Here is a 14,613-nt window from a genome sequence, read left to right on the forward strand (position 1 = left end):
AAAATTTATTTGCTACAAATAAATGATACACTAGTTTGCTTATAATGTTAATCATTAGCTATAAATATATAGCCTTAATTTTTGAAGATCATTTGTAAAATTCGATGACTTTGATAGAGTGATCAAAGACAACTCACCGTTTCTCATGCAGTGTTTGGGAAGATAGCCATAATTATTTGCCTATAGAAATCAAATAGAAAATTATATTTTACTTTTATATGGCAAGAGCAGCAGGTATGTGCCTTTTTTCTCATCCAAAATGCATTCACATACCTTATAGTTCATCGGCAGTTTTTAAATCAACGAATACCTTTGACTTTCAACTGATAATCTCCTTAGAAAAACTTGTTTTCATCAAAACTCTATTATATTCCACACGAAGAGAAATTGGAAAGTATTGGGACGATAAGCCCTAATATTTCCCATGATAATTTTGATAGGCATACATTTTCAAAAGAATCAAAGCATTATATAAATTTTCAAATATTTTTTGCAACGATTTGATAAAAATTGAAATATTCCTTTCTGCTTTAAATACTGTTTGTGTAGACGGTATCAATATCATCCAAATGAGCCCATGTTGATCATATTCTTAAAATAAAAAAAATCACTGATACCATCATGGAAAAACCAACGACTATAACTTCCCATGGATGAAAATCTCTTTAGTTGATTGAGTTGAATTTTCATTACCTTGAGTCCTTCAACTTTGGAAGAACTACCTCAAATAAAATTTTCAATTATAATAGGTACTTGACAATTACGGAGATCCGGAGTGTTTTTCATTTTTGTCTTGAAATCTCTAAACGTTTGAATTGACTCTTCCGTATGGAAGTAAATCTAAGAGGTTGAATGCAAAAACTCAAAAAGATAGACCAATAATAATCAAAGCTACCAAATCCCTCTGCTCTCAATTTCTAGAATTATTTTGAATTTTTTAAAGTCGATCGAAAAAGGCAACGTTCCTTTTAATGGCGAACTCACGAAGTGCTTCTGAAATAGGCGAATTATTGAAATGTATTCTGGAAATGTACTCCCTACTTCCATCTAACCCGCAATCAAAAATCAATATCTAGGCATCGACAGCGAAAATCCTCCTGTGTATTGCTTTGCTGTGGATAGGCTTTTGGGATCTTTTGACGATGCGTAATTGGGGCTACGAAATATTTCTTTTATATTCAGCTTTTATTCGAATTATACTGCACTATTCACATACATATGTTTGCTAATAAACTGATTTAATTGATATTTCGAATGATCCTTCTGCATCGATACTACAGTGAATTACAATTCCATCAGCAAAATCTTTATTTTTTGATTAAAGCAGAATCATCATCGTTACCATGGAGAAAATGAATGATGGTTTGCTATCATATGCACGATCATACATCAAGGCGCATGAGTGTACCTTCTCGATATCCAATGTTAAAGTATGAATTAGGAAGCTCTTTAAGTTAAAAAAATTAGATTTACGAGTGCGCACTATGGTGAAAATTGAAAAATGAAAACAATTGAGAGTTGATATTGTCACTTCACTTTTAATTTATTGTCATTAATAAATGAACTACGTCACACATTGATTCACGCAGTCACGATGCAACCTCCTAAATACGATTCAAATTGGCTAACATATTCATTCTTATACAATAATTATAGTTTCCCTAGGTACCAGCCTTCCTTCGTTACTAAACTCCCAATAACTTAGCAGGCATAGAACAGTTCCCTGTGCATTCAAATATTTTTCGCGTGATCAATAAATGACAACGTTATATTTTGCCAAGTAGATATAATTGCACATTGCACCTAATTACCTAACATAATTTTCCCATGAATACGGTCAACAAGGACCAATCATTAATGGCCGATAAAAGAAAAAATATATTTTCAAATACTCGCTCTCCTTATCCCAGAGCTCTCATTCGCAGTCCATTATGTTAAATGGGAACAAGTGAACCCGTGGTGCTCGCAGGGGATGTATTGAAACTGCCTTTAGTGATCTCGTCTTATTCTCTGAAGCCCTGGTGATAAGAGTTTTATGTACCATAGAGTGATGAAACAATATTTTGAGTGATCCTAAGAAGTGCATTTCATTTGGAAAAATGTTTTCGATAATGTTTAAATTGCACAAATCGCGGCCCCTCATTTACGAATGAGTCTTTCTTTTTACTGTCTGAAAAACCAAGACGAGGACAAAATTGGAATTAAAGAGGTCAGGTACGTCCCCAATCATTCGTCATTTCCACAGGCATCGTCCCAGTTCAAGGCTGACGCCTTTCTAAGTTCACACATCGAGAGCAATCGCTTTATTAATCAACTATCCATTTTAATTATGCCATTATTGGAGATTGAACAATTCGCATGCAATGTATAGGATACAATTAATTGAAAGTTAATCGAAAGTTAAAAATACTCGGGGTTAATTGTCAATTTCAACTTAGGTGTCACGTCGGTGGAGGGTCTCGAATAAACTGATCATACATTTTTTATCAAGAAAGAATTACATTTCCGGATCCGACTTTTTTTAAGCACTATACCCTCTTTTCAGATCTGTACACTATTTTTCTTAAATATTTCATAAAATTAACTACGCCTATGTGTAAAATAAAATATGCCAGCATTAAATATCTCCATATTATTTCAACTGGTATTTTTAAGAGATCAGTTACGTTTTTTTATTACGTAATAATCCATCATACAAGCCTGAGATACTTTACGAGTGAAATATCCTGAAGACGTAAGAAATGTATTCTCATTAAAATTATATGAATTAATAAAAGTATTTTTTACAATATGAAAGCTGACGTTAATTTGCAACGGATAAAAAACGGGTTTAATCAGCATAATAATGTATTCACACCATGAAAAGCTTAATCATGGCTACTTAAGTAATGAAGTGTATTTAAGAGTTTAAAATATTTATAAATTACAGTTTTATATTATTTTATCTTCGGATTGTTCAATGCAATTTGAACGAATACCAAGAAGTTAATGTAGACCAGCTATTTAAATACAGTCGCAAATGTATATGGTCGCAGAAAAATTATTTTTAAGAAAGAAGAGCATTTAAATTATAATACGGTAATATTAGCCTCACGTTTGGCGTGAACAAATACCTTATTCATTTTATGTTAATGGTCGTTTAAAGTATTGCTCCTATTAACGATTTTCTCAAATGTACATGAAAATATTCTTTTGGCTCGAATTATGCATGTGATAAAATCATTTTTGCATTTTTTTTCGAAAAAATATGATCGCCTGTTATATGGGATGCGCATTTTAACCGGAACACTGCGGCACCTAGCGTTCCGATTCCCTCCACCATGTTCATCTTTCCCAAGCGGCTGGGTAAACATGCATGAGTAATGCAAACGATTTGGTACATCCGCCTAAGGGACGCAGCTTTGCAGGTTGCTCTTGATTTAACTGTGAGACGCAACCGCAGCGTGAAATGACTCCCGCAGTTCATGACTCAAATATATCCACCTACCAATAGCGCCGCAGGCAAATAGACATTTTGAACTGATTAACGGCTTTTTTCCAAGAATCCATCTCAACTGCAAAAATCCAAGGTAATCACCTCTTCACGACGACTTATTGATAAAAAAAAAGATCGATTTCATCACGACACGTCTCACGAGCCAATTGCAACTTAAATACCAAAATACCCAATTGCCAACTGCGCAAGTTTGTATGAAAATTATGAGGTCTCGATCAGAGATTTTCCACTAAGAGACTGAAACGAAGAGAATTTTTCGAAAGACCTTTCAATATTACGCCCGGGTGATATGATGGCGTAGCGTCAATTAAAACAAGCACCATGACAAGTTGATTGTAGATCAAAATTGGATTTACTTTCCAAAGTAATTTACGAAACAAAAATGTTGATCGAATACCCTTCTGCATGGACGCTGGTGTTGGAAAAACCTCAGCATGCTAAAATTAAAATAGATTATACACTGTGTGAAACGTTAGACCACTGACCGGAGGGTCCGGGTTCGATTTCCGGGCAAACCACTCTCAGCACCTGCAGCTCCACCAATGCTATGTGATTTTTCGGGTACTAGATCTTCCTGGGAAGCTATAACTGGCACAGGGAAAGGAACTGACCCTCCTATCCTGATGTGTTAATTTCACACGTCATCGGTTTTAGTACTGGGTGGACTCTAACATTACCTACCAAACCGACCTTTCGATTGATTGCTTTGTTAATGGTCCTTTACTGTATGAAAATATGTTGACAAAATATTTTTGAATGAACACTGAAGATTCTAATGACCAATAACAGTGGGGTTAGGAACTACTACACCTTGCCATAAAAACGTGGCTTTGAAAATCATTGAAATCGGCATTTATGAGTTACCTTGGCCAATATCGAAATAAGTGAACACCGAAACACACTTTCCTAACTAATGAAACGATAACGAGCTCTCTGCACTACACACTTCTCTCTCTCTATGAAATTTCTGATGTAATGTGACGTAAGATTTAAATAGACATTTTGCCACGCAGTGATGCGTACCTAAGAGTAAACATCCCATGACATTTAAACCTGTAGATTAAAGCAGTAAAAGCAGTCATACTCTTTGGATTCACCCTAAATCAAATGCAACAAACGGAAAAGTTCTAAATATCTTTATAGCTCAATTTCGCTTCACCGATTAAATTTAGCGCTTACTGCAGCTACTCTTCTTAATTTTCTTCTACCTTTTGTGTTACTCTGCAAAACAAACTTAGTTTGAAGTCGTCGAAACCTCAAACCCCAGACTACAGATTGACGATATATTTCCATGTAAAGTTGTCCTTCCCTTGCATGACTCGCGATCGAAAATATGGATATCCTGGTTAAGCACCTCTACTCTAAAAGACTCGGAGAATGAAAAAGAAAACAGAAGAGTGTACGGGCGAAAACTAGTTCGGATTCAGAAAGGGTAAAGTAATACGAGATGCATTTGGGTGTCCTTGGTTGATAGGCGAAAATTGTTATATGTGAATCAGAATCGAGACACGTTTTTACGATTGAGAGAGGGCCTTTGACAGTCAACTGTTGAGTAAACAATGATATCGGCATAGAATGGGAAGATAGAAGACTATTAAATAAGCTGTAGACAAAGCAGATAATGGATATGGAAAATGTGGATGCCGAGTATTTTATAGAATATGGAATGTTGAAAACTGTTATATAGGAGAGAACGCTAGTTATACAAGGGAGAGGGAGGAAATGGACAGGCACGTTGGCGGACTGAAGTGAGGAAGAAAATATGCGGATTTGAAGCGAGGTTTGTTTTAATAAGGAGTCAGCTTATATCTTGGGTAAAGCTAAGAGGTGGGAATAGGATTTCATTAAGTGTTCATCCAAAACCTACCTCAAACAGTAGATTACCAAATAATAGTACAAAACAGTGGTGATAAGAGCAGGAAAAAATTAGATAAATGAGATTGAAAGGGGTGTTAGAAAAGGATACTGTCCGTCACCGACTCTCTTCAATATTTATGCTGAAGATTGAACAAATAAGGCCTTCGAAAATGTAAAAGGTGTTGTACTGGGAGAAGACAGAATCAACTAACCACATCTATCGACTCAAAGGTTGGCTCGAGGTCTGGTAGGAGAAAGAATGAAGACGATGAAATTTCCAGGTGATCAAGCAGTACTGGTGAAATCATGAGAAGAGCTATCGTATATGTTAGACATGTGTATGGTAAGAGAGGGTAAATAATTAGGTATGAAAATTAATTAAGAAAGAAGGTGTTGAGAATAAGCTTGGATTAGTCAATCAAATCCAAAGATGAGAACACTATTGAACAAGGAAATCATTTCAGGACTCGGGAAGCTTAGTAAGGAGACTTGGAACCTGTGCCATGAATACAAGATAGAGGGTGCCTATAATGAAGAGAGATTTTGAAAATTTGATGGGTTTTTGATGACAAGTGGAATTTCAATAGAACTAAGAAAGATAACTAAACGCTTTGTTTGGAGTGGGGTGTCTCACGGAAGCGAAATATGAACGGTTAAAAAGAAAGATTATAAGTTGTAAAGCATTGTTTTGGAGAAGAATATCTATGATTAAGTGGACTAATAGATAGATGAATGAGGAAGTACTAATAAGAATAGAAAAGGTAAGAAAGCTACCGAGAGAATATAAAAAGAAAAATACATCTTGGCGGAGACATTTTACGCAGAAACTCATTGGCAACAGGAATCATAGAGGGAAAAATTGAAAGAGGGAAAGGAAGTTAAAAACGAGGGATTGGAATGTTTTATCGCACAAAATATGGCCTACCTTATTAAGTTAAATGCCTTGCATGAAGTTTTAACGCGGGAACGAATCCTGGTGAACCGGGTATGGCGCGAATGCACCTATCTGATCGTGACCTTGTAGCGATTGTTTTAGTCGCTTCAATCAACATTATTTTTCACTTTCATCATTTTTTCCCGTAAGTAACCAATATTTGCCCTCGTTCCAAAAACCTTCCCTTTATCCCCCTTTCAATTGACCTAACGCTTAAGTTACCTATTCCGCATGCAATTTGGGACTGGATGGCAGCCAACCATGAAATATAAGTCCCGCCGGTCTCCAATATGCCTGTTTTATCTCAATTTCCCCCAACGCGATGCTGGGAAAATCTTCTTCACCCTCGCGAACGGCGACCGGTAAAGTTACTAAACAAATATATACCATCCATGTGAGCGTGCATAATGCATAAACAAAGCGAAATAAAACTCGCGCGAACGCAATAAATTACTCTCCGAGACCCGAGCGGGTCCTTGCGACAAGGGAGAAGAGGGTTCGCCGTACGCTCTGAGAAGGAAAAATAGAAAAACAGAAACAGTAAAAAAAACGGAGATTTAAATTATTGAAGGAAATGAGGATACGTAAGAATAAGGCGAAGGAATCATCATTTTTTAAAGAACTGTCCCGAATCCTCCCCGTTTACATTAATTATTCTAGGGCACTTACTTAATTTGCGTCAGTGAAAATGAGTACATAAGGTGAAGAGTATACCTTATATGGGTTTGTGAGTAAATACATATATATATATATAATTATTCACTCGCAGATTTACTTTATATATATATATATATATCTATATATATATATATATATATATATATATATATATATATATATGTATATATTTGTAAAGGAATAGATTGGAGGGGCAGGAGACTGATCCACAACCTGTACATGTCTCAGACTGTTCAAGTGCGAGCGGGAGACGGAGATTCCGGATGATCAGTGTTAGGAAGAGGTTTAAGACAGGGTGCTGTTCAACGTGTATGTGGAGGCAATGATTAAAGAGGTATGGGAAGAACTGGAGGTAGTAATGAAAGTGGGCGGGGAATTCATAAAATCAGTTACGTTTGCAGTTGACCAAGCTCTAGCTGTCAGTCGGCCAAGAGGCTGCATGCATTTCTAAGTGAATTGGAAATTCAGTGCGACAGGTATGGGATGAGAATCAATATTAATAAAACAAAGCTTATAGGATTTCCAGAAAGAAAAAGGATAAGCTAAAAATTAAAATAGGAGGGCAAAAACTAGAGCATGTAGAACAGTTTACGTATCTCGGAAGTGTTTTGGACCAACACGGTCAAAGTAGTAGGGACGTAAGGAGAAGAATTGCACTAAAGTAAGAGGTTTTCACAAGGAGGAGGGAGTTGATGACAGAGACGTTGAATAAGGACGTTAAGAAAACACTCGTTAAAACTTGGATACGGCGCGGCAATGTGGTAATTGAAGCAGGAGGATAGACGTAGACTGGAGGCTTTTGAAATGTGGGTGAGAATAAGGATAGAGGAGGTGAAATGGACCGAAAGGAAAACAAATGAGGGAGCATGGGGAGGGTTTAGTTGGGAGAAATCCTAAGGAGGCAGGAAAAATGATTGAATGAATGAATGATTTCAAGTAGTCGTTTCCATGCAAAACCTACCTTAACAGGTAAGATTACCTAGTAAAATGTACTAGATACATGAATATACATGTATGTTATGCATTAGTGAATGAAAGATTCGGCAACCATAAAAAAGGAGCCACCTTAAAGGGTAATCTAAATATTTTAATTAAAAACCCAAAATAGCGGAGGAAAGTGGAGGTAACCAGGCCAAGGAATTAGTATATTTTAATTAACTTCACTGGAAAACATCGATTTCCACTGAGTAATTTTTTTGTCAATTCGTTGACTTCAAATGACGGAAGGCTGGAAATGTCCACGAGCGTTCCTATAAAAAGGGTGCCGATATTATTGTCATAATTTCATCGAACAGCTGTAACTGCCTGCAGTACTTAAATCCAAGAAATGGTAATCCGAAAAACAATCCTTTTAATTAGCTTCATGACTGTTGCTATGGTCATCATTTTCTAATTTTCCTCTTCGCTTCTTGACTGAAAATTTACAGTTAGTAATCAACAGTAATGGCTATAGATTTCAAATGGAGAATCGTAATCACTCCTATGTCATAATCATAAGTTGCGTGGTACCGCCTGCTGATTTCGGAAATAATTTGTCGTCCTAGCACTGGCGGTGAATTTTGGAATGCACTCAATAATTGAATTCCATATCTTTTATTCAATATAAAAATTGTATACTTTTGTATCAACCATGAGCGAATATTGTATGAAAGGATTTCATTCTGACTAAATTGACGAAATGAGAAATAATTTTCGTAACAATCCGAGAAATAAACCTAGTTCAAAGTTCAAGCAAAGATCTCTATGTAAATACATTTTGGAATTATTTCTTAAGCTAAGACGGAAGATGAGGTGAAGAAAAATATACCAAGTGAATAAATAATAAATTTATGAATTTAAGCTCTAAAAAAATTAATTTAAAAAAGTAATGCACATATCTTACAAATTCACATAGCTGAAAGCATTTTTGAAAGTATAATTTCTTTTAAACCTCGACACTTTCCCGCTAAACACGTTTTAAGAAAAAACATCCGAGGTCTATGGTAGTTTTCTTAGCAATTTAAAAATTAATATACCAGTCAACAAATACTATATTCAGAACGGGACATTCGCTAATCCTGGTCTAAATAATATCGCAAATATACACAGGCATCTGATTCTGAAAAATTCTGATCTAATTATGATCTCCTGCAAACTCGTAATTAATTAAATATGAATTTCTTTGAATGAATTAAATATGATCGAATGCGTTTACCCAATAGGGATTATGTACAAGTATAATTATTATTTCGTAGTAGTCTATGATTCAAGGTAGACTTTGCATGAACACAACTGAAAACCCCTTTCTTTCTAAGTCTCCCCTCACAGGACACAACATGATATCCCACCTACAATAAATCATTCTTAAAAGTCGCTTACAATCTCTCCACATTCCTTTCATCCGACATACCTGGTATATTGTTACGCCTTTCTCGCTTACTTGACATTCTCCTCTACAGAAGGCTTCAATATCCAATCGCCAAGCAAAACGCTCTGCAACCATCTTCCCTGTCTCCTTTGAAAGTCTCTCTACGTGTGCAGCTTTTTCCCTTAAATGTTTGAGGTTTATCTTGGCCTCCTTGTGTCCGAAAACCGCATCCTTTTTGTTTGAAATGATTTTACTCCACATGTATCACATCGATTTTCTAATGCGCTCATTAATGACTGAAACCCTTTGGCTGACTGACTCACTGAAACTTGATCATCCGCGAACCCAACTGATTTGATGAATTCCCTGCCGAGTTGCAATCTTATTCCCTACTTCTTCCAAGCCCATGCCCATTATGCAATTTACTCCGTGTACACGATGAAAGCACGAGGGATAATGAACAGACCCCCTTCCTAGTACTGCCCATCCCGACCCTCCATCCATCACGTGCGCTTGTCCAGTCTGAAACATGTACAGGGTCACTAGGGATTTCGAATATCCAATTAGTCAGTGAGGGTACCTAGATTATCACTCACCTACAGGAGGATGAATTCGGAACATGGCCTCGCGAGGCTAAAATTACAGTGAAAAGGGTTACTCTACATAAAATGAAAACGTATATTCGACTCATTTGGACATCGCATCTCGATTTCCTCGTAGCTTCTTTGACCTCACACCGAATCCAATGCTAGCACTGTAATGGAAAGTGCATTGCTTATGCCCCCGAATTATTAATCAACAGATAATCACGGATTCCAAAATTTTCGATGTTTCATGTTCTGACGGAAAAAAAAGTTGTCTAAATTTTTCGTGCGAATGATTTTACTAAAGTGGATATCATTTCAGTTGGCTTTCTCCCTTCAAGCAACCAGATGTTTGGGTATCTCGTTTTGAAACTTGAGCGGGTCTTAATGAAAATGAAACAATACGGTTTGTATGAATGAAGCATTTGTTTGCTCGAAAAATATTATTTTTCATTGGTGAAAATTCATTCATTCTTCTGAAAAAACAGCAGTATAACTGACCTCGATGGGAAAAATAATAATAACTAAAACAAAAATAAATAAATAATTAAAAATTATAAAAATAAAAACAAACTTAGCACCAACAACCCGTACTCCATCGATAGTCGTCACCACTCAGCGTTGCTCGCCCGGATTCTCCATTCATTCCTTACCATTTCCGTCCAAAGCCCACAACCATGCTTCCAAAGGAAATCATTTTCGGAGGAATAGTTATAGGATTACTAACATCTCTTGGCTTGGCTGAACCTGAAACCTGGTCTTTAAGGCAAAAGAAGCTTCTAATGGAGGCTTTGGGGAGGATCGTTAAGGGAGAAGAATGGATTGAATAAGTTGATAAATGATTTTTAACTGTATGGGAGAAGAGTGGAAGTTGGCTGGGAAAATTCGAAAAAGGCAAAGAAAGTGGATGGATCAAATATTGAGATTTTATAACATAATATGCCCTGAAGGAAGGGAGAATGTATGATGATCGAGGAAGAGGAAGGAACAGAGCAGGCTTTTTAGAGGGAATGAAGGCGGGTAGAAATAAAGAAGAAGCGAGAAAGAAAATAATGTAAGGCAAATAAAAGGAAAGTCCTACCGATACGTAAAAGATGATAAACGTGGAAGACAGTCCAAAAGATAACTATGAAATGGGCAAAATATGAATGTCTACTGAAGGGCGTTTCCTGTACGTAATAAATTTACTGAAGTTGAAAGCCGCGTGCAAGAATATTGCGAATTTTTCTTCAATTTTCCTACGACAATAAAAACACGTCTTCAGGTGATCACGTTTCATCTTACTCAGAATATTAGATAAATGCAATGGCAAGTGAGCTGCCCGACTTGCCTGAGAGGTTTTCGGATTACTATAATACGGTGATGACATTTGCTTACGAGGCTATAAATTGAAATGGGATACGAAAGCCAAAAAATCAAGAATACAGGGAATGTGAGAGCCGCGAAAGATGTGATTTTGGAAGCCTCAAAAATACCCTTCCGATTGTAAAAATCGTTAGGGGATGGGAGGGGCAGACCAGCGGGCAGGACAGTTTTACACCCTTACCCGCCCCCCAGTTCACTTCCTCCATTCTCTTCCACAAGATTATCCCCCCTCTCTCTCTCTCTCCCAATTTCTCTCTCGACTCGGCCGCCACTTCCTCCGCGGAGAAAACTGCCGTAATACCACTTCCTCCACATCGCGGGAAAATATCTGGGGAGCAGAAAAAACCGACCATGACATAAAACAGCACGCGTTGAGGCGAAGCCATAAGGTTTGCAATTCCGAGAAATCGGAGAGGGGCGCGTGATGTAGCGCCTGGGAGAAGTGAGTGAGAGTGCGCGGCCCTGGTGGAGTGGGGAAGGGATCTGGACCGCCAGGGGTTTCCTGAGTCCGCCGTCTCCTCCCTCACCTTTCCCTTTCTCATGTCACAATATATATGGAGGGAACGACGGTCCCTTCCTATGTCCAAGCACCTTACACAAGCCATGGTCGCTACGTGAATTTTTCCCTGATGGAGGAAAGTGATATTGAGGATTCGTAGGAGGAGGATGTACTTTCAGTTTATTAAATTGCTAAGCGGTGACTGAAATGAAAAATGTCTATAGCCAGATGACGTCCACACAATTCCTATCAATTTTTGAGAGGATATTGATCATAATATTGAATGAAAGTGAGAACGTAGGGAATAAACACTTCAAAACACCTTTTAATACGTGTGCGGATCGTTTAAGTGGAGAACCAACTGAAGTAAGAACTATTCAAATCCTCTCCTAAATATGATTGGATTTTTTAAAAAAAAAGCAAAGAAAAATTGCTTATATCCTTTGCACCAAATGTTTGAACTATTCCATGCATTTGCAACATTACGAGGTCGCATTTGCCGACACATTTGCTTGCAATTAAATTAACCCTATTGTTAACGGAGTCAATTAACACATTTTAAGATTATGCGTTCGTATGTCATCGCGCAAACTAATAGGTGCCTATATTTATCAAGATTTGCATTCAGAACACGATCATGTTCACATCTATGTTGCTATCTGAAGATCACCGCCCGTCCAGATAGCAGGCGCAAAGGAAAACTAATTAATAAAGGCCGAAACAAGATCGAAAACGTAATTTGGCATTTGAAATATCAAATTTTATCAACATGAAGCGCAGGCAAATATTTAATTTGTAGTGAATGTTAGAACTATTACATGTAAATTAAATATATTATGCATTCAATAAATTAGTCTCCGGGATAAAAAAATATTTGCGTAATCTGTGTATTATTCATGTTAGTATACTTGAGTTAAAGTCTTTATTTATAAATACGTATATATACTGCCAAATATTTTACGTCACCTTACCTTCAGTAGGTCAGGTTACAAAAAAATAATGATAAAAATTTCCAAAAAGATCTCAGCTTTTCGAATTGAAGCAGTATGTATTAATTGCATCTGATGAAATTTATGTTTCGTTTCACCTACTATCAACGTAAAATATTTTCATACAATACTCGAAGATTTTTTCACCCATTAATATCGTTATAGGCTGTAAATACTGGGTCCGTAGAATAAGTATAGTGACTGGTTCGCTGTAGCTTCCACGGAGCGGTAGATGGGGGTTCGACCAGTCGGCTCTGTAGAGGGGTCCCACACCAGTCACGCGCACTTAGTTCAGTCGCCTCCGGGCATGCGTTGAGACAGGAGGTGGATTTTTGAGACATGATTGTTCGTGGTGTCATCGCGCCATCATGGAGCGTACCGCCGAGCAACGCTACGCTGTGAAATTTTGCGTTAAACTTGGAAAATCCGCATCGGAGACCCTAGAACTCATTAAACAGGCTTATAGCGATGATGCCTTAAGCCGCACAAGAGTTTTTGAGGGGCATAAAATGTTTAAGGAAGGCCGGGAGCTCGTCGAAGACGAGCACCGCGTCGGACGCCCGACGACTGCTTGAACCGATGCTCAGGTGGCAAAAGTGAAAAACGTTTTGGACTCGGACAGGCCTTTAACCATCGCCCTTATCAGAGAGGAGACCGGCCTTTCAGTCGGTACCGTCCAGACCGTTGTAAATGAGATTCTTGCGATGAGGAAAGTGTGCGCTAAGCTGGGGTCGAAAATCTTGAGCGATCAACAAAATCGTCGCGGGTGGAAATTTCACCAGGAAATTTGCACTGCGTCCAGGAAGATAAAGATTTTCTCGACAGCGTTATTACCTCAAAGGATAGCTCAAAAGGAGCTCAAAGGATATCGGTTCAACTCCATCGAGGTGTTTCAAGCGGCGACGACAAAAGCTCTCAACAGTATTCCGGAAAACGACTTTTGACGAGTGGCAGACGCGCCGAATTAAGTGTATCGATGCAGGAGGAATGTATGCCGTAGATTATTAAGAAATTGTAATGATAACTGCAATAAATATAGATTTTTGGAACCAGTCCCAATAGTTATTGTACGGACCCTGTAGCGTTAGCAATCACTTTTTTTATGTCTTTATATCTTTACTCTTGAAGTGACTCTAGAAAAGTATCTAACGACTATAGGTAATTTCATAAAATTATTTTTATTTAAAAAAACACGCAGCTATCTTTCAGGGAACTCTTTCAAGTAGAATCCTAAAATTTTGGACTTTTATAAATTGTATGGGAATTCTCTCAGACATAAACCCAGCGTGGCAGCATCTGCTGGCAAGTCAATTGTAAAAATTACTGTTTCCGCTCAGGCTCGAATTGAGGACCTTCCGCGTGTAAAGCGGATGTGATAACCACTACACTACGGAAACAACTACTGAAATGAGAAGCTTCAGACGTGACGTCGTGGAAGTCGAGCATAATGAATAACTGATCGTAGGAGTTTATCAAGTGGAAAAGTGCGATCAGATATTCAATTAATTATTATATGTTCCTGTCTTTCTGTCACAGAACGTTTTTCGCTTGAAACCAAAAAGGTTTCAGTTCTATTAATTCTTTACTCTACCTTAAACGTTTCATGATTTCAGAAAATAAATACTTGGTTATTCCACATATATTTTTCATTGAACACGACCCGGGTTTCGACTTACCAAGTCATCATCAGGTGTGACTTGACATGACTTCATAAGTCGAAACCCGGGTCGTGTTTAATAAAAAATATACGTGGAATAACCAAGTATTTATTTTCTGAAATGAATCGCTTCCACAAAGTGACGCCTGAAACTATTCTATTTCATGATTGACATTTAAGGTACTTTTTAGCACAATAAACTGTCAA

The 14,613-nt window shown here is 37.5% G+C and overlaps 1 non-coding gene across 1 annotated transcript; it reads right to left on the minus strand.

The window, feature by feature from the left end:
• Window positions 1–14,073: 14,073 nt before the first annotated feature.
• On the minus strand, window positions 14,074–14,146 carry TRNAV-UAC (transfer RNA valine (anticodon UAC)). Its single transcript has one exon. It is a non-coding gene; the product is annotated as a tRNA-Val (tRNA).
• Window positions 14,147–14,613: the final 467 nt, after the last annotated feature.

The sequence above is a fragment of the Hetaerina americana genome, unplaced genomic scaffold, assembly GCF_022747635.1.
Source record: "Hetaerina americana unplaced genomic scaffold, ioHetAmer1.1.p SCAF_6, whole genome shotgun sequence".
Classification (NCBI taxonomy): Eukaryota; Metazoa; Arthropoda; class Insecta; order Odonata; family Calopterygidae; genus Hetaerina; species Hetaerina americana.